The sequence below is a fragment of the Amblyomma mixtum genome, chromosome 2, assembly GCF_055824585.1.
Source record: "Amblyomma mixtum isolate Tamu chromosome 2, ASM5582458v1, whole genome shotgun sequence".
Taxonomy (NCBI): Eukaryota; Metazoa; Arthropoda; class Arachnida; order Ixodida; family Ixodidae; genus Amblyomma; species Amblyomma mixtum.
In genome coordinates this window covers 30413225-30440551 of record NC_143013.1, presented here as the reverse complement: position 1 = coordinate 30440551, position 27327 = coordinate 30413225, and the positions used below count along the sequence as shown (strand labels likewise).

At 49.2% G+C, this 27327-nt stretch overlaps 1 long non-coding RNA gene across 1 annotated transcript in view; it reads right to left on the bottom strand.

Moving 5' to 3' along the window:
• Positions 1-27327, bottom strand: part of LOC149358822 (uncharacterized) — a 120648-nt gene that overhangs the window by 13190 nt on the left and 80131 nt on the right. The window contains exons 2-3 of the long non-coding RNA XR_016288734.1: positions 2915-3295; positions 191-329 (exon numbers count right to left, since the gene is read on the bottom strand). This is a non-coding gene — a long non-coding RNA (uncharacterized LOC149358822). The remainder of the gene's footprint in view (positions 1-190; positions 330-2914; positions 3296-27327) is intronic.

The following is a 27327-nucleotide window of genomic DNA, read 5'->3' as shown; positions in this document are numbered from 1 at the left end:
ATGTCTATAGCCGTCCGAACATTCGCTCGGTCAGCCCTCGGAGCCTGGAACGAGCCACAAAGGGCGGGCGCCGTTCCCAAGACCTCGCTTCGCGAGACACGAATAGCGGCCGGCTCTCGTTGAGTAAACGATGATCCTTCGCTGCCAAAGCTCGTAAGGGCGTGCGGTAAGGCAGTCACGCGTGACAAACCTGTTCGACAGATCCATTTCGAGGCCCCCGCCGCGGACTCCTCTAAATTAGCCACGCATTGTCTCCGGCGTTTCCCCGCGCAGGGGGCACGGTGCTTGACACGGCAGGATGACCGAAGACCTGCCACGATGCTGGGTTGCTAGGTAGAAGGAATAGAAACAGGGGAAAAGACGGAGTAAGAAACGGTGAGGCAACCCTGAGAGGGCTATACCAAAACAACTGCATTTGGAGAGACGGGAAGGGGAGGGGGTGTACATAAGAGAACGTATTTCTCATCTTCTCTGTCAACTTTCGAGTAGCTCAGGAACCGATTCATATTAATCACGTCACTAAATGAATAGCCTTTACGCATGGATTGGCTTTAATGTCTTAGCGATGCTTTCGGAGCACCTTCTCTTGTAGGGTACAGTCATATAACTTTTTGCTTGTGGAGGCGATGGCGAGAAACTGCGCGATAGTCATGTCGATGACTACTTTTTATTTTCTCTCTCAGATAATGTGCTGTTATGCATGAGCCCAATCACACCCCTTTACGGTCCGGGATTGTAACGCGGTCCGCGAAGGGCGTTCATGTTTCATTGCGCCATTGTGTTTTGAGAGAACTGTCGACTCGCGCACATGTTGGACTCCTTGGTCAGCCATGAGCAGCTTATTTGAAGATTGAAGAGCAATGGCGTATATGTGGTTCCTAAGGCTCACTTCATCATTGAATGAGTTCTCTCCATCGCTGCGTTTCTGTGGTAGAACTTTATTGCGGGCTACTTGGTTCATTTCAATTAAAGGTACAATTGCGGGAATAAGACAGGACATGAGACATAGAAGCGAAAACGACACGATCTGGACAAAGGCACCTGACATCACAAAGTATGCTACACGTTAAGAAGAATTCACTCAATAACGAAGGCATTAACAGCCCGCGAATAAGACAAAGTATGCGAGGAAAAGTGTTTTGCCGGATAGAGGGCGGGTCTTTTTCGTGTGCCAGCTACACTCTCTCAGGTCTTTAACGAAGCCTGCCTCACCCGATACTTACCTGAAGTATCGACACTGCTGCACGCCCTAAACACAAATAATCCTATATAACAGTAAAAAGGCAGAAGCTGTCATCTAGAGTACTCCTTTTAGGATCACGGTATGTTTCCCGCGACCCACAGCAGATTTTTATCACTAAATATACCAAGTGCTTAATCTTCGCCACGGATTGGAAAACAATCCGTGGCGAAGATTAAGCACTTGGTATATTTAGTGAGGAATATTCCTACGGCAAAGCATTGCGACTTGATGCAGGTAGCATCTGGAGAAGGCTTTTAAACGCGCTTTTAAGGTTAGCAAATGGAGGAGATTGAAAAGTTGTTTATAATCTTCACACCCGCTGGAACTTCGCATGTTTTTAAAATAGAATTAGTTTGCGCTGGCAACCAGTGCTCCATACAGGGAGTGCGCTAGAATACTGCCGACTTTCTTTTCCCTCCTATACAGGCTAATTCGTGTTTAGAGTGCAGAATGTGTTTTTGGCATCAACTGCAGTTCCCTATGAAAAACCGAGCCATTTCCCGCTAGGAAACATTCGCTGTAACGAACCAAGTGCATCCGTCTGCATGAGCTCACTGAATGGACAGCCCACAGACGCTTGCTTGCCTTCAAAATAAAATGCCAGCGATGTCGAAATCGCTGCCTCGCGATTACGTCACCGTTTCGGTCGTTTGCCTTCCCACGCAAACTATGGACAAAACAAGCGTTGGGACAGAAACGCACTCGTACAGCAGCGGAGCGGAAGGCGACAGCTGCGCACGGCGACAGACGTGTTGTCAACTAAGTCCTGTTTTCACGTCCTGAGGGAAGTCTTAAACATTGTGGCACGCCCCTTCATAAACTCTAGCGACTGTAGCTTCTTGCATCCGGTGGCCACGCAAAAGTGTCTCCGAGGGTAGCCCGCGGTGACAAAGCATGCATGGTGGTTCCCGCCCTCGAGCCTTCTTAGGCCTGGCCATCGGCAGACCGTGTGTCTTTTGCAGGAGGCGTCACAGGTATGTACAGGCGCGGCCATAAGTAAACGGAGCACGCTATTGGCTTCGAAGTGCCATCACGCTTTCTCCATTGGTAATGAAGAAGCGTTGTTTGTCTACAAGAAAGCCCACCAACCTCCTCTACCACCATGCGCATACCACTGCTGGAAATTTCAATTAGATGACGCGTGAAAAATATTCGAAGACAGTTGCGTGCTCCGTTTACTTTTGTCCGCGCCTGTACGCAGCCGTCGAGGTAGCTTCAGCGGTGAAACTGCTAAGGGTGGAAACGCAACACGTTCTTTTTTTTTTTTCTGCTAGGAGAGATCTAAAAGAGGACTCATGCGCACACGGACACACACCAACCACTCTGGCTGGCATGCGGCAAAAGAAAAAAAAAAAGTAGCGCAACCGCGGGCCGCCTGCCAAGTGCCATTAATCTGTGTCTGCTGCGGGCTTCTGGACCGACCTTGGTATCCTCTGGTATAGGGGACGAAGGGCGGGTGGTTGCGAGCACGTACGGAACCCGGCGCTTCTCAAGGGCAGCGCTCAAGGCGCCGTCGCGCCAACCCGGCTGATGCGACGGAAAAAGGGGAAAAAAAAGTTACACAAGCATACCTGGGACGAAAAGTGTATAACAAAAAGCAAACAGCTGAGAGGAAAGACAGTGGAGTAAGATTTGAAAAACAAAAAAAAAATGTAGAAAGAAAGAGCGCACTAGTCTCGCTGCGCGAGTCGCCACATATAGTCGTCGCTGCGTCGTCACCGCCGTTGGTGTCGTTATCCTGCCGCCGCCAGCGTCAGCCGATGTCGCCCGTCGCCGCCGCAACCATCGTCAGAGACCGGCCGACCAGCTAGCGTCTTCCGTTTGCCAGCCGCGCATGGCGCATGCACGGATCCGAGCGGCGACTAGCGTGAGATAAAGAGCGTCGCCCAAGACCCCGACGACGCCTGGAGGCTGCTGTCGCTGCCAGCAGGCCCTGGCTCGGTTCCAAGAACTGAGAGGTCCTTCTCTTTTTTTTTTCCTTCCATGAAATGGGTGTGCTCGCGCGCTCGGACAGCAGCAGCGGCAGCCGGGCGTGAGTCGCCGTCGCCGGACCTGAGAAAATGAGGGGGAAAAAAAGTGCAGAGGTATTTTCTGTTATAGAGTGTGAGGCTCTCGTCGCACATGAATGCGCTGCTACAAACGTTAACGCCCATGTGCTTTTTGTGAAGCACTGACAAATTGTGCTTGGATTCACTGTGGTCCTTATTGGCAGTGCTCGGCAGGGACGTTGCCGGCATCCAAGCAGGTACACTGCTCGGCAGGTTTTTCTAGAGCGCTTGAACCATACTGCTCAGACGAAGACAAGCCCTCTTGTCGAAACGTCGGTAAGCACACGGAGGCTGTTCCCTCCCTTGTTCACTTTATGATTATCAAGAACCATCTGTCAAAACTCTCTCTACCATGAACAATACAGGCTGCGTAGAAGCGGAGAGCGAAATCTGACAGTGACTGTTAGAATTAAGAGAAGGTGCTTGTGGACACGTGGACACGTGATTTCACCAAGACATGCAAATTTCCACGACACGACCGTCGTTTAAGACGAGCCCAGCAGTTTCGCGGCCCTTTGAGTGCCCTATGACACCGTACGAGGTCCGTCAATTTTCATAATTATTGCTTCTTCAAAGTAATAACACCAGCACATCAGGTTCGATAAGCTCAACTACTTTTTTTCTGAAGCGCCGCCGCGGTGGCTCAGTGGTTATGCTGCTAGGCTGCTGACCCGAAAGACGCGGGTTCGTCCCGGCCGCGGCGGTCGAACTTCGATGGAAGCGATGGGATGTGTTTTTGACAATAAATACCAGAAAAACACAAGCATCCCGAGGAGGGATATCTGCAGACACATACATTGTTGTGGTGCAATCTTACGATATTCGAAAAAACCCTGTTCATGAACAACTTCGGGTTGTAAAAGTGTGGTTGTCAAGAATTTCTGGGTATGTATTTCTTTAAGAATGGTTCCGACAGCCGTCGAAAGCACTTTTAAAGCTGGGCATCATGAATTATCAATTTTTCCCCAGCTTTGCCGTCCTCCACTCTGCGAAAACGTCATCAGTTCTCGCCAGTATTTTGATTGATTGATTGATTGACTGATTGATTGATTGATTGATTGATTGATTGATTGATTGATTGATTGATTGATTGATTGATTGATTGATTGATTGATTGATTGATTGATTGATTGATTGTACATTTCGGCGCTAGCCTCAGTTTCTTCTGCGTTAGTTCCACTGCTTCCTTCGTTAGCTTCGAATAAAGTAACAAAGCGGAAGCGCAAAAAATTCCGGCTTTCACATGAAGCCAACTTCTTTGCTTGTTTCAGAGCGCAGTCGATGACTATTCTGAAGTATGCTACCTCGGAGAAACTGTGAAGTCGCGTTCTATAAAATTACAGGCTTCTTGTAAAGCGAATGCTGCGTTTTTTCCTTCAATGGATAAAATCGCATTTCATACTGCTTAATGCTGCCTGGTTCAGTCGAAAGAAGCCATGGCCCTTTCAAGCGAACGGAAACGTAATGAAATAATTTTATTTTTTCCTTTTGCACTTGTATATAGAGTAGTAAACTAATTGAGTTAATAATTTGTCAAAATATCTTCTATTAAAACTGATTGCTGCATTACTCTCCTTCTGAAAAACCAGAAAAAAAAACAAGAATAATAATACTCCATACCTTGCTTGCTATCAAAGACTGCTGTACTTTTTCGGCCGCCGCGGTGGCTCAGCGGTTATGGTGCTCGGCTGCTGACCCGAAAGACGCGGGTTCGATCCCGGCCGCGGCGGCTGGAATTTCTTTGGAGGAGAAATTCTAGAGGCCCGTGTACTGTGCGATGTCAGTGCACGTTAAAGAACCCCAGGTGGTCGAAATTTCCGGAGCCCTCCACTACGGCGTCTCTCATAGCCTTAGTCGCTTTGGGACGTTAAACCCCATAAACCAAACCAAACTTTTTCGTATACTTCCAAACACATCCCTCTTATCCCGCTCTACCGGTATTAGTCATTAACACTTGCGAGCGTGTTTCTTTTTGCGGCTTGCTTTAAGCGATCAATTAGCCTCAGCCTAAACCACCTTCATGACGTTTTAGCCTGACCATAGTTGCAAACACTTCTTACAACTTTTTACTAATTCACTTTGTAAATGTATGTCATTTAACTCAGGAAGTTAACTAAGCGTTGATTCTTTTTAGGTAAAGAGCCATTGAATAACTGGCACACTTTGTGGGAATCCTGGCTTTCCGCCGTGGCCTTTGCGCGGCTGTGCCGGCCGCCCGCGTTGTTTCTCCTCTTTCCCTTGCTCCCGCCTCAGGCGGTGGAGAGGCGGCTGGGTGACTAATCACTGTCATTTAGCCACAGCTCCGCCCCGGCTCCCCAAGGGCCTTTGCCATTGGCGCCTTTTGGCGGGAATCCGGGACCCGTTTTGGCGGCCGCGCATCCCGCGACCGTCCGAGCGGGGCCCAGGGAGAGAGATCCCTCCGAGACAGCGAAAGGTGCGTACGTTACTGTTTGTCCCTGCCGGCCTTTGCCGCTCGGACCAGTGCTTACTCGAGCTCGCCCGCACGTGTCCTCTGACCTGCAGCGGCTCGAGCCTGTCCAGCGGGGACCAGCGACCTCAGACAGGCGTACCTTGCGTTGATTGCCCACTCTCTCTCGCAACCGGCCCAACGGTCGACACGAGAGAGAGATCACAGCACTGCCGCGGGGACATTCTCCTGCAGCGGCGTGCTAGCGGCGCGCATTGCTCGAGTCGCTTCGTGCGCGCAGCGGAGCCTTGCTCCTCGCGCGCCCCCGGGACGGGGTGACGATTGAGTGTGTGTGTACTGCTGAAGGACGACGTGAATAAACGTCTCCTTTGTGAACTTGGAGGCCTACTTCTTTGCGGCGAATCGCTCTCCTCCCAGCGGAGGTTGAGTGCGCCGCATCGGTGTCCCAGTGTGTGTGTGGTGACGGCTGATCGGGGCCCTTGGCTCGCGCGAAGCTCGAACCCGCGGTGGGTGGTGGCCTGTGTCCACTTAGGAACCCACAACTTTTATACGCAGAGATATATCTACTCAGTGTATTCAATTATTTCTCGTATTTGTTCATTTTTACGCGTTCATCTCTTGTATCTAATGAACAAGAATGTTGTTTCTCAGTTTTTATCGTAATTTTACTGATTCAAGGTCTCCGAGAGTCTCTACCCTCGAACATTGCAACATTTAAGCGGTGAATGGCGCATTACTGCTAAGCAATGAAATTTTTCTTTTATAAACAAAGATTCTAGCTTTTTTTTTATAGAACCCATGTGTAAACGTATACAAAAGTAAAGTAACATTATAGATTTAATTAAAAAGTCTCGATGATTTATTAAAATGAATGCGGCCCTTCACCTTGGAAAGAAAAGTTATCAAAGCCTCAGAAGTCCAACCCTCTTAGAGCTATATTTAGCACGTTAATGCTCTAATTCTTCCTCGAGTTGGTTGTAGTTATTCCATATGAGAGTCACTAATTGAAAAGATTCCAGCTAGAGAGAAATGATACATTGCCGCACCTTGTTGACTTGAAGATTACGAGCAGTACACGTTACGAAACAGTCTACTTCTCTTCCCGATAATACCTTTATATCTGCTTCATTCACTGAATTTTAAAACTGGAGCTGTGTGTCTAGCATAGTAATAACCGAAGTTTAGAGTGCTGCTTAATCCCTAATGGCGTGTGCAGATCTGCGCGCTTCCGTACCATGGCTATTCATATGTGTAACCAGCGTGTATAACGTAACTACGACGCTGCGTCGGGTTTCCCGTTTATTTTTTTTCTTGCTTTCTCTTGGTCCATGACGTTGACCGATTAATCAGCAAGCGCATGTACATCGTCCTTTGTTAGGCTAACTCGGGGCCAGGCATGCGGTAGTGTGTGTGTGTGCCTATTGAACGGCACCCGCTGTGGACTCACTTTCGGTGGCTGTGCTCCACATGTCGTGTATGTGTGGCACTGGCGGACGCTGCCGTCCGTTTTATAGCCGTACGTGTCCTGGGTAGGCAAGGACGTGGACTGATCCTCATTTTGTTTGTGCTGGAGAAGCCCGGGAGACTGAAAACCGGTAGCTTACCGACCGGTAAAACGACCAATTGAAGGTCAGCAGAACAACATCTGTTTCTCTTCGGCGCCTTGTCTCAAGCGGATTAGAATTTTTTCGCGCTCTCTCGTTTTCTTTTTGAAGTCCAGCAAAACATTCGCATGTGTATAGGGATTAGAGAGGAGAAAAGGGATCGACCAGCATGATGAAGAATCGTGGTGGAGCAGCGCAAAGGACGGGACACAAGAAACAAGGAAGGACGTACACAGGCGCTGCAACGGACGATGCAACGACGATGAAGGACGATGCAACAGTATCAACTAGCCCAGCAACTTGCTCTTCTGGATGATGAAGAAAGCGGATATGGAGGAAGGGACGATGAGAGTTGAAACCTATACACTCGTATACACTGACATAAGAATCTGGGCATGAGTGAAATCTTAGGCTCTTTCATTTTCTTTTCATTCACATCCCCTTTTCAGCTCAGCATGGAAATGCATCGTTCAGTATCTGTGGTTAGGGACATCACAAACCTGTATATACCAGGAAGCGTTACATGCTTCTTGTTTGCACCTGCTTGGAACTAAAGAAAGGTCTGCAGCATTGTGTAAATAAATAAATAAATAAATAAATAAATAAATAAATAAATAAATAAATAAATAAATAAATAAATAAATAAATAAATGACCTACTTTGATATGTTATACAAACAAAGGCCTGTAACAGAATGAACCAGCAAAGAGCCCCTTTAGGACCAGAGTGGCAGGGCACCAGGCACTGCTAAAGTTCTGTAGACCTCCTGAGTTCGGGAGTCCTGCCCTTCTAAAGTGTCCATATGGCTGTACAGAATAATAGGAAGTATACCTGAGTAGGCTTAGCTGCCACTTTTCTAAATGTTAAGGTAAAATAGATAAATCGACCGTGAAGCTCTGTACAATTTGCCTTTTGCAGCCTGCAGATTTTATTTTCTTTTCCAACATGTGTCAAGACAATCTACATCATACCCTGCGTGTTGCTGCGACGACAGCTAACCCTTCTATGTTTGTTAAGCAATCCCATAAAGTCGGGCCTACAGACGAAGAACACAGCCTTCAGAATACTGGAGTTCTGACGCCAAGCTTTTTGGCATTACCACGCCTCGATTGTGCATATTGCTTCCGGTAGATTTGTGACCTTGATGTTTGCCCCAAGGCACAAGAGTTAATAGCTTTGTGGAATTTAAAAGGGACCGATGATAGGGCTGCCTATGGCAGGAGTTGGCAGTATTCATAGAGCTGCTTATACAGCTCTTATACAGCTGCTTCAGTGGACTATCAAGGTAGCTTTCGCGGCTAAAAGTTCGAAAGCGCAGAGGTTAACTTCAGCTACTTTATCCGTAAGCAGCTTCTAAGCTGGAAACCGGTGAAGTTAAAACTTCAGGCGTTTTACCCGTAAGATGCTCCACAGTTCGAAAGTGGAGTGGGCAGCACACGCAACGAAAGCTCTGAATAACCGATTGCTAACTCGCACGGTACGACACAAGACAACGCCCACGGAACAACTTCCTTTCTTTTCCTCGCTCACGTTTCTTTAAATTCTGTGTATTTCTTTGAGCATTTCTTTATGTGTCTGTTTGCTTGCACTTCAACTCGAGTATCTCTCTCGTTTATAGCGCAGTTGCGCGCCGCTAGTCCTATCTACCTTCCGCCACAGTGACCCGCTCTCACTCAACCTCCGTTTCGAAAACGCGCGCGAGTCTCATTGAAATGCGCTCTGCGCGCCACGATACACCGGAGAACTCCCCAGTGTTGGCACAGCGTTCGTCCAGGGGCATGCTAGCGGGGCGGCGACGCCAACTGCTTTTGCCACGTACTATCCCCGCAGCGATAGAGCACAAGCCTGCGCCCCGCAGTAGCTGTCGAAGAAGGGCAGCTCACTCGCCCTCTCTCGAGATCGGCGACGTCAACGCCGTCGCCAACGACGTCGCCGCTTCCTTTCCCCGAACGTGGCGGCTACGCGATGTGGGGCGATAGCGGGCGGCGACGCTTCGATGGGACTGGGCGGGGCCGTTTCCGCGATAAGTTGTTCTTCGCCCACCGACACCACCCATGCGCTCTCAGTCACGGCCTCTCGGAGATGTGCTTCGAGTGAACGACGCCGAGACGCCGCCAGCCTCCGGCCCTTCCGGTGAAGTTTAGAGGGCCCTGGATGCCCATGGGCATCTTGATGTTGATGATATTGTTTGTGTAAAGACATTAGGTTTTAAAATGTCTTAGTGCCTTCACCCTGGCGTAGTGCCTTCACCCTGAACGCCGGTACTTGGTGGGCTTGAGCGCTGCGGATCAGGTTTGATTCTTACTGGGTACTGAGGTACCCACTGGGGCATATCACTGGGGCATATCAGTTTCTTTCTAGTATATTTCTGGTTTCCCTTCAAGAATACCAGAAACTGCAAAAATATCCCCAACATAAGGCGGGCAGCACTGTCATTGCCTCTGTTTGAATTTTTCGACTGAAGCCTCAGTGCAGCAAATAAACTAGATGTGTATACTAGTATACATATTACCGCAATCATTTTAGTAGTACAATGCTCACACAGTGATGTTGCTATGCCCAGTTAGCATTTTGTTCTTATTCAAGAACGTGAAACCCTCCTTTCGTTGACAGTCAGCGGGTTCGGACCAGCAGAAAATAAGCTCTTGGTGACCCAATGCTACCAGCCTACCACCTGTTTCTTTCCGCGTCCTCAGAACATCACAAGCTCCGCTCGGCTCGCCCCACCCTGACCAAAATGGGTCTTTAAAAAAGCATAAACACAATAGTAAAGGCAGGACCATTACGGTCCACAACGAAAGCAGCGGCCACAACAGAGCTCTGAGGCGGCCGCATTGAATCATATCGCCCTTTACATCCATAAGTGAGATGGCCAGATTAGGACCGCACAGTGGCCCGCAAATGTCACTGTGGGAAGAAGACAGGCTTCGAGCCTATAGTCTGCCGTCCCCAAGGAGTGAAAATAAAAAGAAAAACAACAGAGGGGAAAGCAGGTCGCCTTATACACGCCGAAAGGCGCCACACGAGAAAGATACAGTTGTGTTTTCTTTCCTCTCGATGTGCCTGCGCCCGGCAAAGCACAAACACAGCGGTTCACACGGCTTTCTTCGGAGGTTCTTCGACCAGACCTCTTTCTCCGACCGGCCACAGAAGCCGTCGGCAGCCTCTCATATGGGCCTTCACAAAGCCTTCCGACCCGGGATCGCAAGGACGAGCAACCGAGAATGGGAGGAGCCCTCCTGCAAGGCTCGAGGAACGGAAGGCGCCGCTATGCGCATCTCCGCGATTAATCGCAGATACACACCTTGCACAAGCGCACTGTCTGCTCGTCCTCCCACCCCTGCCGGGTTGCCCCATTGTGCTTCGCCCGACGTCTTGCCCCCGTAAGCCGATACCTCTGCACCCCCCTCTCTCTCCCTGTGGGGCTCGCTGCCGCTCACAAAGGATCCCGCACCGCCACCGAGCGCCAAGAAACATCCTCTTCTTTTCCCGATGGTTGCTTTCTCCCGTCGAAATGTGCACGCGTACTTCGGGTGTTGGAGCTTTTGCGCATAGATTTTTAATTCTTCTGCGGACACATCCGCCCAGCCGTCCCATCTTCACGCTGTGGTGTCTTGCCGCGTGCGAGCGAGTTGGCGAAGGTTACCCTTCCTCCCTCTTCCACCTCCTCATCCCTGTTCTTTCTGATATTCTTCTCTTTGTGTCAGTTTCTTGAGCGCTCTTTTTACGCCCGCTGCGAAGAGAGCAACAGCCGTGCAACGAGCAGGGAGGCCTCAACAGCGCCTTCGCAAAGGCAGAGAGGGGGGGGTCGGCGTGTGCGAACGGGAGCGTAGATGGGGGAGGGTATTCCCTAGCTTCTGGCCTGCATTTTTCTTCTCCTTCATCCTTCCTTTTCCTCCACCCTTGCGTATGAGTGCATGGAGCATGACTGCTGCTTACTATGCTGTGCGGACGCATTGCATGCGTGACAGCTTGACAGGACTCCCACCTGTCCTGGTCGCCTGCCTCGCAACACCTCCCCCTCCGGCTCCTACCGAGCGTCTTCTCCCTTTTCATTTTCCGGCTGAGCTGAAAAGTTGGCGGTGCTCGCGCGCACAGGTTCGCGCTCTTCAGTCGCGTAGCCAGGCATGCGTGCGTTCATGCGGCTGCAGGTATGAGACGACGCCGACGACGACGACACCAGCCGCCGTTCCCTAGAGGAGGAGAAGGAGGAGGAAAGAAGGGGAGGAGGAGGAACGCTACCACGAGCGTCGCGGCCGGGCAGCTTTTACAGCGACTGTGCTCTCGTTCTACGGCGTACGCCTCGTCACCGTCTTCTTCTTGTTATCGTTTCTGACGACATGCGCGTCCCCTGGCGCGTTACCCGAGAATGATGAACGGAAACACGCCGGTGGTCCCGGGGCGTGCTGCGCGGCCGCCCCTGCCTAATGTGACGGCGGGCGCATTTTTCTCGACGAGCCCCGCGAGGCGCGAAGGGAGCGAGGTGCGTTTCGGTGTGTCTTGGCGCATACAGTTGCTTTCTTACTGCTTGCGCGCGCTGAGTTACGCGTCCACGTGGCTTCTGCTCTAGCAGGGTAGGCCAATGTCACGGAGAGATGCGCGAGTGAAAACACAAATTAAAGATAAGATTGTAATCGAAATGTGTAAACAGAAGATAGTCTGGGCTTGTCTAATGAACGAACGTACTCTCAGCAAGACAGTGACTACTAACTACTAAGGTTCGTCAGATAGAACAGTCTGTATAGTCGTCGATCTAATATGGACTCAACGCTAAGCTCGCTTCAAAATGTCTTGGGTTCATGCGGGTGCCGTCCTGAAGAATAATAAACGCATGTGTATTTTTGCAGCGCTTGCTTGTACTGCTTGTACCGCTTGTACTGCTCCTAAAAACACGCAGTTTTTAGGACCAGTACAACCCGAGCACTGAAACCCTCAATCTCAGATTTCCCCTATGTTGTGTCTGCCCGAAGCCTCTCTCCATGGCCTTGAGGATGCTCAGGAAAAGCGACCTATGTGTCGCGCGCAAACCCCACCGGTGGCAGCACCTGCCATCGCAGGGCAGTGGCCCACCGCTTAACCGCTGCACCAGTGCGCCAGAAGGGGTATGAGGACTCCCAGGGATCTATGAATGCTTGCGAATATTAAGCAGAGAATGACAGATTCCGCATATATGGTCATTAACCCATTAAAGCTATTGTGTCATACTCCTAGGGAGAAGCTTAAAACTGGTTTCGCCGATCTTTGTTTGAAACTTGCTCGACCTTGGAAGCCGAGCCTCGAGCCAAAATCGAACTGCTAGCACACCTAATACATATTTGGCCTAACCACCATCCGCCATTTTTTGACCTGGCCTTGGGCTTCAGTGTGGCGGTGCACATTGCTCTTCGCGGATGTACCGACCATCAAAGAAGAACCCAGTACTCACATAACTTCACTTCGCCGAGACGAAGACAAGACCTCTTGTTGAAAGGTTGGCAAGCACCTTGAGGCTCCCCTTCCCCCCCCCCCCCCCCCCCCCCCCGCCCCTACCTTTCTTTCACTCTGTGATTATCAAGAACCATCTGCCATGTGATTGTCAGAACCATCTCTCTACCATGGACTTCACTCAGTATAGTCATACTGCTCACTAGTTGTGCGTTCGAGTTTAAAGCGGGTGAATGTGACGCAGCTCCTTTCATCTGCGAAGCAAAGGAATCAGGAAAAAAGGACTTTTGATGTGAACCTTAAAATTAAATGCATAAGACATTTTTGTCAATAAATGCAACGGTGAAAAAAAAAAGCGATTTGGCATTCATATACGACACTCAACGTGAATACACCTATAAAAAGGGAGTAAGTTGTCATCTAGCGCAACTCCTTTATAGTAAAAATGAGTAAGATGTCCAAGGAAGTGCGCTAGAGGGCGTCTTACTCCCATTTTACTCCTGTATGTTTAAAGTGTAAATAGAAGAAAAGTTACGTTTTCTCACATGAGGGTACATCTCCCGCAGAAGTGCGCACGAAGAAAAGATCGTAAAATTCTTCTGGTGCTTGTAGGGACACGTTTTCGCAATTTTACGGCTGTCGTTTCGCCCTTCAGCAACGGAATACTCTTCGTGCGAGCGAAGAACGCTGGAGCGGCGGGAAACGCTTCGAGAATCTTGATTTGAAGAATTCTTGGTACCAACCCGGTATTCGCGAGCAGCGTCAGTCGCGCGGTCTTGCTTCTCTCGGAATGAGCGCACTTCAAGTACAACTACAGTCCTGAATAAACCTTGCGCACAGCGTATTCACCTATTCACCTGATGAGTTCGTTTTTATATGCTGTTTTTCGCTGCCTTACTTGACAGAGAAAGCCGCGTCTGTTTTTTTCTCTGGTTATTAGTTGCGAATAATGATTAGATGTGCACAACAAGGCGTTTCTTAAGCCCTCAATTATACTACAAACAAGAGAGACAGGACGCATATTGTGTCAGAAAAATTAAGCACGCGGAGTAACGAACCAACACATTGAGTAATGTCGCGTGTGTTTTAAGAAGCAAGATTAAACCACTCCAAGTGCGGCTAGGGTGAAAAAAAAAATATTTTACTGTTGCGAATTAAACAGGTGCAAGCAATCTCAATACCACGCGGCAGTGCATGCATTATCCTTATGAAAGTGGCCTATAGAGAGTGTATAGACTTCTTATAGACTGTATCGCCTTCCTATAGATATTTCTTTTTGTCTGTTCGTAGTCTATAGACTGTCCATAGAAAAAAGTCTGCTAAAAGTGTATGGCCATAAATCTATAGATTGTTTACAGACTGTTCATAGGATTTCTATCACCTATAGACCGTTCTGTAGACAGTCTACAGTATTTGGGAACAGAAGTCTATGGACAGTCTATAGACTGCCTTAAGAATTTTTTGTAGCGGTGGCGTAGCCAGCTATGAAATTCTGGCGTCATTAACTGCCAACACTACCCGTAAATACCAGAGAAGGCGAGGTGGTTCTAAATATGCCTGTAGGTAGACATGTATTTATGACTCTGAAACCCACCTCTCGTGTATCGTTTGCAATTTAAGCTATTCAGGTTTCTATGAGCACGAATATACACTCGATAGGCGTTGTGATCTCACAGGTACATGTTGAGAGACACCTCATATTAAAACGTGCTTTTCTATTCTGCACTTGTAAACCTTTATTTTATTTGTGAAGCGACTCCAGTTCAGTGCTCGTCGAATTTGTTCGGTTTGCTTTAGCATTGTGCGCGTTGTCTCTATGAACCGACGGCTTTCCATTCAGAAATTCTCCATTCTTCCGGGATTTTGAAGATCAAAATTTGGCAAAACGGTGATATTTGTAGTGCCTCAGGGAATTTTGAGAATCTAAGTTTTCCCTTTTTCCAAATTGCACAGTTTCTAAGCTCCTGCAGGACAAAATTTCCTTAAACAGGGTTGCTTGAGTCTAATTGAGGAAATTTTAGCTTATGGCATCTAACATGGCTGGTATCATCTATGTATTTTGTTTTTTGTACGGCTGGAATAAGTAGCCCTTTTTATAATCTCAATCTGAAAATCACGACCAAGCATCTGTATTTCCAATGGCTCATCGTTCCTCCTTAAAATATCAGATGATGCATGATACAGCAGTGAAAGCCATAAATTGGCCTCAACGCACTTATATACGAACCAGTTAGTAGCGTTTTTTTTTTACTGTTTGTTAATTTCTTTCTCATACTACAGAGATTTCAGCTCCAAATCGCCCCCCCCCCCCCCCCCCCAGCTGACAGTATGAACGGCTGATTCAGTCCTCCCCCCCCCCCCCCCCCCCCCCCCCCCCCCCCCCCCCTGGGCAACGTAGTTGCGATCAAAATAGAATCCAAGCACAAGTGAAAAAAACAAACCATTGAAACGCGAGGCAAACATTGTAATGGCGGCACAATAGAGGTCGCGTCGGCTGCTGCAGAGGAGGAGCACAAAAGGCAGAGCGCATCCCTCCTTCTTCCCCTCTCACTCCGCAGGAAGACGACACCGCGACGAAGTCGGCCCCCGCGCCTCCCCAATTTCACACCAGGTTGCGCGCAATGGCAGGATGTCCCACGCGACTCGGTCCCATTCACGCCATCGCCAGAAGAGAGGCACAAAAGTCTCTGTCGACGAAGCAACGCGTCTCTGTGTGCGTCGGTCATACGTCAATGCACCTCCTCCTTTCCTTTAGATGACGCCTGGAGGGCTCTGCTGCTCGCATGCTCGAACACCTCTTTGTACATATTTGCATTTGCCGGCCTCTACTGGAGAACGCTAACGGCCTCGGATGCTACGCGACATACACGAATTAAAGGTGATTGATATTATTGCAGATTTAAAGTCTTTCCAATTTCGCTGCAGCTCGCAACATCGCGTTCGCTAGGAGCCAAAATATTGCCTGCAGCGAGAGAGACAGAAAAAGCAAAATAAATTAAATTATAAAATTATTGTCGCCCTCTGCAATGGAAGGAAAGAAGTTAAAGAGGTTTAAGCATTAGGTTAAGTGGAGAAACATTTAATTGAATTGACTGCAGCCCTGCAAACGGTTTGCGATTGTGACGACACACGTGAGCACGCAGGGCACGAAACGACGGCTGCTGTGCTGTTCTTTGTTGCCTGTTTCCTTAATATGTGATTCAGTGCGCCACTCAAGCCTTAGCCGCGCGGAAGTTTTTCATTAAGGCTATAGGAACAAAGAATAAATGTTACGCTGCCACGTTTCATAGAGTCTTCGAACAAGTCGATAGCATTCTCGATTTTGGGAATGGAACAGAAGCATCATCGTCCTTCTTTTAGCTGAGCACTTTTCTTGGCTGATCTTGATTGTCTTAGCAACTAGGTGCGCCCCCATCGAATTATCAACGTACGGTCGCGATGACAAATAAAGTTATTGCGGGAATCCACGAATTCTTTTCAGCTCTTTACCCACCACCTCCTCTCTGTAATCCGCAAGTAAAGCGCTCGGTCCACAATGTACGGCTAAACTACATTCATGGGTCTAACTACGAAATAATATGCTTCAGTACATCCCAAGCGTACATCTGCCCCTTTCGGACTATCACCATTATCATCATTGACCTGACTACACCCACTGCAGGGCAGAGGCCTCTACCATGTCTCTCCAATTAACCCTGTCCTTTGCGAGCTGTGACCACCGTATCGCGGCAAACTTCTTAATCTCATTTCACCTCCTAACTTTCTGCCGCCCCCCTGCTACGCTTGCCTTCTCTTGGAATCCACTCCGCTACCCTTAAAGAGCACCAGTTATCTTGCCTTCGCATTACATGCCCGGCGCAAGCCCATTTCGTCCTCTTGATTTCGACTAGGATGTCATTAACCCGCGTTTGTTCCCTCACCCACTCTGCCCGCTTCAGATTTCTTAAACGTTACACCTGTCATTTTTATTTCCATAGCTGGCTGCGTTGTCTTTAACTTAAGCTGAAACCCGTTTCGTTAGCCTCCACGTTCACGAACCCTTCACAACTGTTTTCTCCGGTGAAGATGTCATAGTAATTGTCGGCATAGCAAGTTGTCACTGTCATTTTGCTGTACAAGCCTGAGTCGTTTCATATTTATCACCTCTGAACTAAACCCCTATCCCTTTCTCTTCAAACAACGACTCTTAATTGAAGTTTTGAATTTCAGTTTTGAATTTCGTTCGCTTCTACTTCACAGCGCCGCACTGCATCTGTGGTATACGCATACCCCGAAATTCAAGCCTGTTGTCAGCACGTGCGCCGCGCGACTCCTCCTCCTCTGGCCGGTACAGGGTTTCTTCCGCGAATACCACCTTCTTCCCCGCCAAGCACGAAAACAAATGCGCTCCCACGAGACGGAGCGCAAGTGTGTCAGGCTTATTTGTGCACGCGCCGCGGTCTCGCGTATGCGCACACGGGGGTGTCCATGGCGAATAGATCGATTGATGGCTTGTCCGACGGCGACGGCGCGCGGTCCCTGATTGCTCAGCGGGCTGTGTCTCGAGATACCGGCTGACACCGCCATCAATTACATGCGCCGAGCAAACACGAGAAGGGCCGCACTCGTGCCAGGTGCTCCGAGCGCATGCGACGGCCGAGCGAAACGTCCTCCGCGTCGTGGTCGGGTTTATGTGGTGCCGGTCGAATGTGGTATTTGCGGGCCACTATCGGGCAATTGCGCTGTTCTTCTCTAACATGGGCAGCGACGACGACGTCTGGCTGTCCAAATGCAACGGGGCCTCGTTTCAATATTATGCATGACACGTGCGGCGCGCTCCATAGCGTCACTGAGGGCGGCCGATAAGGGGTTCGGCTTCACATTCATCACTGAGAGGTAGAGAAAAAAAAAGTCGTCGGCAGCGGACATATCTGCTGCTCGGCGTCTACTCGATGTTCTATTTGTGCGCTTTCTTCAATCTGTGGAGGGGACAAATTTAAGAGGCACATTTGTTGTTGTTGTTGTCATATGCAGAAGTTTTCTGATAGCAAGAAGCTTAGGATAACAAAAGATTTTGAAGCGTACTGAGATACTTTTTGGTTTGGTTTATAGGGTTAACGTTCCAAAGCGACTCAGGCTATGACGCACGCCGTATGGGTGGCTCCGGATAGTTTCGACCGCCTAGAAGTTTTTTTTAGCGAGCACGGACATCGCACAGTTTACGGGCCTCCTTCGAAATTTTACCTCCATCGAAATGCGACAGCCACGGTCGGGATCGAACCCACGTCTTTCGAATCAGCAGCCAAGCACCAGAACTACTAAGCCACCGCGGTCGCTTTTACACTCAGATCCATTTCTATTTTATCAGCTATACATTTCTTCGTGACGAAGATGTAATTCATTTTATTTTACCTTCTAACTCCGCCACCGCCGAATCGTATGACCACTTTGAGAACTTAAAGAACAAGTTTGGATTCGGTTGTTATTTAGGATTAGGATTATTTCTTTCATGTTATGGGTGCGCTGAATACTAGCAAGTTCACTGTGAGCCAACGGTGATTTATGATTCCTGCACTCTCAGTATTCGAAGGCTACTTTATGACATGTGAGAGGTGTGTCCAGTCTAGTCAGCTGAGCCTCACTTCCACCGCTACATAAACGCATACATATATTGCAACGAGAATGAATACATTTACAAAAGGAGAATGAATGTATGTACAAGGAGAGACAGCTGAAGAGGAGAACAACAAGGCGGTGAGCGATCAAGCGGCAGAGCATGCACTTCGGCCTTGTTGTTGTCCACGCCTACAGCCGTAAGAGTGTACATGTTTTACCTAAGCTTTCCACAATTTTTAAAAATAATCTTTTTGAGTTAGAAGAGTGCTTTTTCTTTTTCGGCGTAACATCGTCAGCGGTGTAGTACATCAGAATACAACTAAGACGTGCTAACTAGCAGGCTGGTTAACTAATGTTTAATAGTTAAGTTTTTAGTTATTACTGTTAGGCTCCTAAATAATTGAGAGTGTGTAGCCTGCCATAAATAATATCCATATCAGCTTGTAGAATTCCGAAAACGCGGTTACTCTCGGCGCTTTGGCCCAACAAATTTTGGCTACATCGCGGCGAAATACATGTGCTTTCGAGAAGTTTCCAGGCAAAGCAACCTTTCCCGTGCACGTAACTCGAAGATATAACCAAAATTTGTTGGGCCTCAGCGCCGAGGGTAGCCGCGTTTTCGAAATTCTAAACCTTCTATGCATATCATTTAAAATTGGCTACGCGTCTTTCAGTATTTGAGGAACCTAGCAGTAATAGTTAAGAAGCTGACCATGTAGTATTAGTTAACCGTCCTGCTAGTTAGAGCATCGTAGCTGTATTCTGATACACTGCACCGCACCGCCGACAATGCTATGGCGAAAAAAGCGCTGTTCCAACTCAAAAAGCCTTTCTTTTTTTAAATTGTAGTAAGTCTTAGGTGAAAGACCCTGTACGTACACAGACGCAGACATGCACAGGCGTGCACATACCCCGCATAACTAGCAGTGCTATTTACACACGCTAACGCATGTTATACTTAACCACTTCGAACTCGACTCGCGTACGCGAGCGCATTCTTTCGCCCCCGCCCTCTGCCCATCGCAGCTGACGACAACGGGAAGCCGCGTCGCTCGGCGTCGCCAGGGGACGAGACGTTGGCGTCATGCTAATTGGCGTCATTAATAGGGCAGGCTGCCCGCTGGGCTGTGACTGATGAAGGCAGGAGATTCGCCCCCGTGACTTTGGCCTTCCCAGCCGTGCTGGCGGCGGCCCACAATGGGAGGCCTGTTCCTCCTCCTCCTCCTCGAGTGCATCTGCCCGCCTGTGCGCGCAGTAGCAGCAGCGCACCCAGGAAGCCGCGTGCTTGCGTGGCGCCAACTGTTCGCCCTCTCCCGGATCTGCAAGGTGCTTCACTGCGAACCGAACGTCACTCTCGCTAGCTTGTGCTCCGCCGATATGTGTGTCGAAGGGTGAAAGCGGGGCACGCCGGTGGCATTTGGGTTCGCTTTTGCTGGAGTTTTTTTCCGCGGATGTGCATTGAGAAAAGCTATTTACGGAGGCAGATCTAGAGCACCCTGGGATTGGAAACAAAAAAGATTTAATTGTATCCGAACTGAAATCAAGAAATTAAGATGGGCAACACATGTATACGGACAACAGATAACCTAAGATCCCTTAGGGTAACGGCGTGGATTGCAAGAGAAAGTAAACACAGCAGAAGGCGGAAAGGAGTTAGGTGAGGTGAGACTGGGAAGTTCGCTCAGATAGATTTGCCACAGTTACCGCAGCGGTGGCAGAGTGGTTGAGCATCCGCCTCGCATTTAGGAGATGCGGGGTTCGAACCCCAGTGCTGCCGGGTACCCACCGGTGGGGAAATAGGTACAAGCTTCCCCTGGCCGGGGGCTCGGCTTCTTCAGGACGAAATGCTTGGGAAATGGGTCTTTGACCCCACCTTGTGCAAACGAAAACCGTTTGCGCAATGGCGCTCTTTGGCCGCAGATGCCCTTGCGGCATAAGAAATTCACTATCACGTTTGCCACATTTGGTGCATACAGGGCAGAGTTAGTAGGGGATTAGCGGAAGAGGCTTCTGTCCTACGGCAGGTGCAGATGTAACTGTGATGATGGTGACAATTATGATGATGATGATGATGAACCAAACTTTACACCAAGTTCTCTTCGTGTGGTGCCTCAAACTAATTTAGTCGCCATCGAAAGCCATCAGTCTTCAAATATAAGACAATACGCCGAAGACAATACGTCGAACTTAGAGGTACGCATCTCGTCTTCCATTCTGGCGCTTTACACAAGCAGCGCCGTGGTGTCAGCGAACGCTAGGAGGAATAAATGACGTTAGGTCGATCTCGAAAGCTCTGGTTGCGCGTCTTTCTCATCGCGACTATAAAGTGTTCACGACGATAAAGTGTTCACACCACGAGATTGCGGGCCTCGCTGGCATTTCGCCACATAAAAAGCAGGGCCATCGTATGCCCTCAAACTTCTTAATCTCATCCGCCACATGACCCTCTGCCGCCCCCTGCTACGCTTATTTTATATTTGAATCCAGCCCGTTACCGTTACGGCCATCGGTTTTGTGTCTTTCGCTTTACGCGACCAGCCCATGACATTCCTCCTTCTTGATTTCCGCTATAGGATGTCATTAACTCGCGTTTTTGCGTTGTCCACTCTTGCTGTAGTTACACCCTGTATACTCATATAGGAGTGCCGACGTTTAAGCTGCGTGGATTCATTATCAGCTCTGAAGAATGTTCCTAACTATAGCACTCATCTCTGAAGTGATCATCGTGCCTGGCTGTCAGTTCAAAACTACATTTCGTACACCTCACAAGAAAGCGGGGATGAAATACGCTATCTGGTTCGCTAGCGATCGATGATGTAGACGATACGGCATGTCAGGCACGCTGTTCAGTCGAAACACGTGTGGCGCCTCAGCCGCCGGGTACGCCCGAGTGCGCCGTGCGCTGTGGTTGTGCAGGGATCGTTGGCGGCGAACAATGCGTCCACGCCCCTGACGCACTCAGGGGGAGATGGAGGGAGCAGGCCCGAATGACGAAGGATGACAAGGATGTGCTGCGAAGACATCGCGTTACCGCAGGCGTTCATTATGAACAAGGAACAATTCGACCAAGTTTTCAGCCGGCGTCTGGCTCAGGTGTTCTCCTCCAAACTGCATCCGACTCAAGAGGAGCCGCTACAGAAAAAAAAAGACATGCGGGAGAGGCTGTAAGCCTGCACGAGCACTGAAGCCATTGTTTGAAACAATTGTCTGTAGAAATCACTCCTGCGGCTCCGCAATAGTGAAAGTCGTTTCCAATATGGCGCGAGGTATTTACAGGCAGGCGCCACTAAATGCGCATTCATGAGCGTGCTGGCATTGGACATTATGAGTGTATAGGTGTATGCGGGCCTTGTGGTTTCGGTGGACGACATGCTGTTTCGTGCGCTCTGTCCGGTTATTTGTGTACTGTCAATTGGATTTCAACAATTACGAGGATAGATTTCAGCGGCAAATGCTTCATGGTGGTGATATTGCAAGCAACTTTGGTATGTTACGGTATGTTATGGTGTGGTGTGGTGTGGTGTGGTGTGGTGTGGTGTGGTGTGGTGTGGTGTGGTGTGGCATGGCATGACATGGTATGGCGTGACGTGGTGTGGTGTGGTGTGGTGTGGCATGGCATGGCATGGTATGGCGTGACGTGGTATGGTATGGTGTGGCATGGCATGGCATGGCATGGTATGGCGTGACGTGGTATGGTATGGTATGGTATGGTATCGTATGGTATCGTATGGTATCGTATGGTATGGTATGGTATGGTATGGTATGGTATGGTATGGTATGGTATGGTATGGTATGGTATGGTATGGTATGGTATGGTACATTGGGTTTAAAGTGGTTATGAGAGACATCATATGCAAGGGCTGCAATAACTTCGACCACCTCGGGTTCTTGCACTGACATCGCACAGTACACTTAGGCACTGAGCTGCCTGAGGGAAGTTGATGCCTTTTGTCGAGCGGGCGTGAAGTTGTCTGCCTACAAAGATGCAAAAACACTGTGCCACCTCAAAAGGAAAACACTTTGGAGAAATTGTCCGCGCCCACATTTCGCCGAAATATGCGGGAGTGCTTAGTAAGATGGTTTATTATTTTTTGCTGTATCAACGATGAAGCAAAGTTTGGAGATGATAACTACAATCTGATACAGAAAATAAGTTTATTTGGTTACTGCAGAATGGCTAGAAAGTGTCTGTCGGTAGCGACTGAAAACTCGCCTAACAGTTTAGTTAGTTTAGTTTATGAGGTTTGCATTCCAAAGCAACTCAGGCTATGATGGACGCCGTAGTGAAGGGCTCCGGAACATTCGACCACCTGGGGTTCTTTAACGTGCACTGACAATGCACAGTACTCGGGCCTCTAGAATTTCGCCTTCATCGAAATTCGACCGCCGCGGCCGAGTGACGTAAAAGCGTCGTTAGGACTAGCGCGGTAATGAGAGAAACCATTAACTTTTTTCTTCCTCTTACATGCGTCCATGGTTAATGTGCCAGCGTTGCACGCAGATTTTATCGAAGCAACAAAGTGCCACTATGGCAAACTATTGCTACTATAAATTTATGCAGACTTAATCGACCGTGTCGAAGGGTCGTTGAGAAGGCTATTTTATGCGGGCCCACGCCCTATAATGGTAAAGTATAATTAATCCCAGCCTTGCGGGCGCCCCGACGCTTCTCTACGCCACTTTGAATCCGTCTGGGTCAGTCCGATTTAGTCGAGGAGGACATATTATTATCAAAATGACATAACGTGCGCCACCTATAATATACTTTCTCCCATTTTCTCCGCTGACGCAGGTAGATTTATTGCTTTCCTCTCTCGTTACCAGAGGTCACCGCTTGAACACAGAGCGTAAGTTGTAATCATAACTGCAATCAGCCTGTGTTTTAATTTCAGTACCACATAGGATTCAGTTTTCCCAATTAAGGGAAGAGTCTCCGGCTATGTCTGAAACAAAAGAGACTGCAGTATTTGTAAATAAATATACAGGTCTAATAGGCTCACCAGGTTTGAGCATATCAGTTTCTTTTAGGCGTCATTGTTTCGTTTCTATATGATTGGTATTTGTCATGAGCGCTCTTTCTTATTTACCGGGGGGGGGGGGGGGGGGGGGGGAACCCGGAGAGAGCACGTGTTATACTGAAGGTACCGACTTCTCACTACTTTCATACTTCTTTGAAATGATTTTGTTCACAGGCCCTTTTCTGCCAGCCACACTGTTACTCAGCGGCCGACCCATGTGACTGTTCCTATTGCAGTCAAATCTGTGCTGTCAAGAAGAGAAATTACTTGAAGGAGTCCTTTATGAAGTCTTTGTGTTCTCACATGGTTCATACACGCTGAGTGAGCACGTCAAGGACAGCCAGGATTCGAGGCAGCTTGGTTGGATACGCCCCATCTGTTTTCTCAGGGTAAAAATGGTTCGTGTATTCGTACGTAGAAGCCCGAGCCCTCCCTTCCTCCCCCCTCCCAGTCCTTAGAGGGTTCAACGGGAAAGTAAGCTAGTGAGAAGCTCGACTCCCGTGCATTCAATCCGACGCGTCAGCCACAGACGTAGCTCCCTGAACGGGATAGACGAAGCGACACGAATCCGCGACCGCAAAAGACGCCACGATGGTCGGAAATAAAAATACACAAAAGCCGCGGACCGCAGATGAACTCTGAGGAAGCGCTTTGGACACGGTTCGAGCGGCCTTACACGGGCCGACTGCGCCCGTTGTGGAACACTGTATAGAGCGGCCTGTACACGCGTGGTGTGTATTATATATACATGCTCGTCATCCACGCATGGCTTGCGGCGTGTATGGACCCACTGCCGGCAGCCCGCAGTAGCAGAGCGCTGCGCCGTGAAGAGTTCAAGTACGCGTAGCCGCCGATCCCCTTCTTCTCTATTCACAGCAGCGCCTGGCTGTTTTTTGTTTGCTTGCTTTGCTTTATACAGTTAGAACTCCTCGGCCTTTTCCGGAGCCACTGTCCAGAGCATGCGTGCAACGCCTTTGACGATGATGTGAAGGAGATGCACACAGTTAGGAGTATGAAGACTGAGAGTTTGGGAATTCCTGAGCGTCAATCTGCGAATATGGAGTAAATGCAAGGCGGCCATTGGAATCCAAGAGAAGGGAAGTGTATCAGGGGATGGCAGGAGGTTAGGTCGGATGAGATTAAGAAGTTAGCGGAGATAGGGTGGCCGCAGATGGTAGAGGATAGGGTTAATTGGAGAACTAATAACGAAAACCACGCAAAGGACGATACACAGGGAAGAAGTAGACAGGACGAGCGCGGACTTGCAACTGTTTATTAGTTCATGGATTACCAACTAGCCCCCCATCGTACACTCCTTCAGTTAATTGGAGAGACATATGGGAGAGGCCTTTGCCCTGCAGGGGGCGTAGTCAGGCTGGTGATGGTGATGATGGAAGTGACAGTGTCTCTGTCACATGTGGGCTCCGTCCTCGTCGAGGTCACGAGAGGAAGAAAAGATGACAAGGGCATTTCTCGCGGCACTCGATTCTGGACCATGGTTTATACCCTGGCGTATATGGAATTGCAGGGCGTGTCTGAGACGATTTTCCCGGAAATAGGCATTTTCAAGCGGCTTAATTACCGCTATACGAGCCGTCGCCTGCTCGCCGGTTTTCTCTCTCGTTGACTTGAATTGTCGTCTTCTCATTTCGCACACGTACACGTGTCGAGATTAACAGCTAGCTAAATCACGGCGTTCGAGAGACATCGCCGCCGGAATCCCGTAGAACGTATATACTCTGGCGGGTCCTTGCCTTAGGGGAGCCTTTATACGGTAGATGAGGGGAAGGAGGTATATAGTAGCGAGGGCGACTCGTATTTCACTGCGCCGGCGCGGCGCCCCGCAAGCAGCAATGGCGGTCCACCAGTGACAAGCGTGGAGAAATCCTCGGCGGCAGCTTTGGATGACCTTCCCTTTTTTATTGGGATGCCTTCCCCCTCCCTGCTCTTGCCCTCACCCCGCTTTCTTCCGTTCCAGTCGGCCTTTCCCATCTGTATTCCCCGCCAACAACAACAACGGTCTCCGGTGGTGGCTGCTGCTACTGCGCTGGCGACGAAAACGACAATGTACTGACTATATATATACACACACGCACACACATACGCGCACGCTCCGCGTCCTTTCCCAGACCGCCGCGCGGTTTCTGTGGCGGCGGCGGTCATTCAGTCGCTGGCTCATTCATTCGCTGCGCGCCACGGCCTCTGGCAGGAAGGAAGTCAGGCCAAGTTCCTCGGCATCGCGCTCTTCTTGAAGCACGGTGCTGCTGGCGCTGGCTGTGCCTAGGCTGCATAGCAGAGGCTATAGGACCCCCGCTGTAACAGCGTGCATTGTGGCCGTGCATGCGCGAGTCTGAGCACAAGCGATGGTTATGTGCGCGCGAGCGCGTTCTGAAAAGGGAGGAATTCGTAACGGACATTCGCTGCTACACAGGGAGTTCACGAACTTCGCACACGTGACTAGCGTTGCCGCTTCTCTGGTCGATTCGGTGGACCGTCATCCTCTCTGAATATGGACCGCTTCTTCTCCATGAGGATGAATACGTCTCTGCGTGATGTCGGTCCCGGTATTGATATTCATAACGGTGTCCCCGCTCGGCGTTCGAGACTTTCTTTCTTCTTTTTTTGTTGTTTTTCTCCGGTTAGTCTCCAGTGCGACCGAAGATGCGAAGTGAACTGAAGAATAACGAAGTAAAGAAACGGAAGTGAAGAGATCACTCCGCTACGTTATGTCAATGCGTAGTGTTGTCGAAAAGCGAGAGTCCCATGTTAACGTTACCGAGACCTATAGGCTCAGAGCTGGATAGAACAAGAAGAGAACTGTACAACTTGCGTTTTTACATCGGCTTGTTAATTTATCTTCCCGCCTTCTGAGCATGGCTTGTAGTTGTTTGCATGCTCTACAGAAGTGGTCAACCGTAAAAATAAGCAATTGACTTTCATCGTCGTCTTGTGTAGCCTGCATTACCGGCTAGCGTCCCAACTGCTCCTTAATAACCGGAACGGTCTCTGCAAATTAGACCGATTTCTAAATCTTGCTCTGATAAGTTTTATGATAGCAATAATAAGGGGGTAAGTATAGCCGTCGTACAGACTCGATAGCGTCTCATATAATTCTTTTCCAACTCGAAACATTTGCCAGCTATTCTTGCGATTAAAAATACACGCGTGAGCTTGTTTCGAGAATTATCATTAACTCTTGCGAAATGCTATATAATCTCTCGACTCTGTAGCAGTGGACGGTAGCTCTCGGTTCTGCAGACTCGTAAACTACCGTCTCGTCCAAAGTTTTACGTGTTTTACGGACACTTATTTAGAAACCCTCGTGCGACGAGCCAGCACAGACCATTCATCTTGCATCGGCTTCTTTCGAGTCATTGCGCGCAATCTCCGCGGGGCGTGCTATTTTGTTTGACTAACCTTCGTTTTCGCCTCCATTAATTTCTTCGGCAGCGCGGCGCTAAAGCCGGCGGGAAAGCTTTAATGTCAGGGTGCACGCGTACACTGCACAACCTCCTGCACTTGTTGCGCATCGTCCCTTGGCTGTTCGTGCTTTTTACACGGTGATCTCAACCAGTCATTTTTCTCTCCGACTCTCTCTCTCTCTCTCTACCTACACTCTCTCTCTCGCAACAACAGGCTGTATGGGTCGTTGTTGTTGTTGTGTGGAAGCATTCTATAATTTCTCCCACCCCGCTTCCTATTTTTTATTGCTGCTACGTGATACTGTGAACTTTCGATATGGCCTCTGTAGACTAGCCGCTCCGTCCTTTGCTTTTGTTCTTTCCTGTTTATTTTTTGTTCTGCCCTTGTTATGTGTACACTGAAGCGGCGGCGTGCCTTTCTTGAGAAAATATGAGTACTACACTCCTGCAGAGGGGACATGGAGGTACGCGCGTTCTTTTTACAAGATGCGGACGCATATGCCGGGAACGCTGAGGGCGCGCGAAGGGAGAAGACGGGCGCACAT